This window comes from Cynoglossus semilaevis, chromosome 1 (assembly GCF_000523025.1).
Source record: "Cynoglossus semilaevis isolate Cse_v1.0 chromosome 1, Cse_v1.0, whole genome shotgun sequence".
Lineage (NCBI taxonomy): Eukaryota > Metazoa > Chordata > Actinopteri > Pleuronectiformes > Cynoglossidae > Cynoglossus > Cynoglossus semilaevis.
The window spans coordinates 11,409,924-11,412,215 of record NC_024307.1 but is presented as its reverse complement, the minus strand read 5'-3'; the positions used below and the strand labels follow the sequence as shown (position 1 = coordinate 11,412,215).

At 36.9% G+C, this 2,292-nt stretch overlaps 1 protein-coding gene across 1 annotated transcript in view; it reads left to right on the top strand.

The window, feature by feature from the left end:
- Positions 1-2,292, top strand: part of LOC103379032 (solute carrier family 35 member G2-like) — a 7,057-nt gene that overhangs the window by 2,574 nt on the left and 2,191 nt on the right. The gene's annotated exons all lie outside the window — the stretch shown is intronic.

Below are 2,292 nucleotides of genomic sequence, written 5' to 3'. Positions count from 1 at the left end.
TGAGGCATGTTAAAATGCTCTTTCTAGAAGATTTTTTTATAAATTATTTCTCTGATTATAACACAGAGACAGTTGACTCCAAATGTTAAAACATCAGGCAGCGTCGCTCTGTTTCATAATTAACCAGCACTTCCATTTCACCAGGAAGCAGCCGCTGCAGTCAGCCCTCGCACCCTGACCCTCAATGATGGTGTAATTTGCAGTAATGGCAATGAAAGTGTGAGCACTCAACATGTGTGGTGAGAAGACGACATATTGAGCTGCGTCAGATCGCTCAGTGTAAACTAAGACTGCAGGGGTTTTTTTCTTTTCTTTTCACAGCCTCATATGACACATTCAGTATTCAGAGACCAGAAATGATAAATATTCTCAGAAAATAAACTCAATTTTGATTTTGCCGTCTCCGTTTCTTACATCGCAACACTGTGCGCAGCCGTCGTGCAGAGCTGCTTTACAGCTGTATTGGATTTAGTCAGGATTTATGTGTGAATGCACAGACGCACACAGGTGTTTTACTGGCTGTAATTACAGCATAAAAATCATTGCTTAGTCGTTATTCCCTCATTTTAAACGGCTTTGATCGATTTGTTGATTTTTTTCAGAAAACTTATCGATAATCGATAGTCGATAGTCGTAAACACAGCGAAGGACATGAGCCGATAGTCGTAAACACAGCGAAGGACATCGGTGAAATGTGACGCTGACACAGACTGAAGTCAGTGTAAAAGCACTGATGGGACACAGGCCTATTTATATCACAGACTTCCTATGATGCCTCCCTAATGGGCCTGGCTGACAGAGAGAGAAAGACAATACAGCAACAAAACCCAACAATCTTTAAATGATGTACTTGAGCTAATTCTTCAGATTCTTCATTCAAAAAATGTCTTAAACAAACACATGGCAATTTATGCAAAGTTGATAAATACTGCAAAGTTACCAGAAGATTTTTTATCCGTGTATTTTTTTATAATTATCAAATGTATTACTGTCATTTTTATTCTGAAATTACATTTAGCATTTTTTATTTTTTGCTTCCACTGTTTTAACCAGATTTGCTAAGTACTAGTTAGCTTTATGATAACTTCTTAGGATTTTCTAACTTTTTTTCCTTCAGCTGTTGTGTGTTTACTCATTTACCTATTTGCGTTTTAGATTATTCTACCTTTACCATTAGCTTTTTGTTACAAACATGGTTTTAGCTTTGGATTTCTAACCAAGCATTTGTTTTTATATTTTAGCATATTTAGCAATTTCGGCTAACATAGCATTTAAAGCATTCTTATAATTATATTTTTTTTTTTGCAAATTAAGCCGTTTTTTAACTACATTTTTAAAAATGTTCTAAGGAGTGTCTTATATACTCTTACATAATATGGTTTCCTAAGTTATTGTTGACATTTCTTTAAACTTCTACATAAACTCTTCATTTTATTGACAGCGCTAAGCTAACATGTCTAAAAATAGTTGATGTGAATTTAATTACATCATCAACAGAAAAGAAAATAATTTGTTTTGTATCATTTATGTGAAAAATAGTTATAGTTTAAATACATTTTCACAGTATTGAACATGAGACAAATCATTTCTACAAAAACTGTAGTTGGAAACCTATTTTCCGATCGCTCCATATGCTTCGGCGTGAATGAAGATCATGTCATGTGAAATCATGTCCCCACAGCAACCACTGAGTGTTTTACAATGTGAACTACAGCAGTGTGAGCTGCACCAGCACCAGCACGGCCATAATGTTCTGCTGCAGAGAGAGGGAACACCACTTCACATACTGTATACACAGCTGCTCCGCCGTGGAGCGAGACCTCGGAGATTTAGAGCTGGAGAAAGAACGGATGAGGAGAGGATGTTGGGAGGAAGAGAAGAGGTTTGAACAGAGACAATAACACAGAAAATAAGAGGTGCAACCAGCGCATTCGGTTCAATCAAATATTGAAATGATCCTGGAGCGAAAGAGAGAATTCAGACAGGATGCTGCAGCTTACTGTGTGTAAGTATCATTAGTAAAGTCATTAGCGCCCTCCTCTGTGGTCTGCACGAGCCCAGGGGACACAGGAGGAGGACAACTGCATTGGTGAGCCGCTGTGATTGGAGTTTTCTGCACGGCTGTAGAGGAGGAGAGTTACCTGATCTTCACGGTGATCTTAGTACTTTAGTTTAGTTAAAACTATTTCGCTTTTTAGGACGGGAGCTAAGACAGGCTTGTGAATTAAACTTTAGTGATAAAAAAAAAAAAAAAAAAAAAATTAATTTAAATAAACTAAAACCAATATTTCA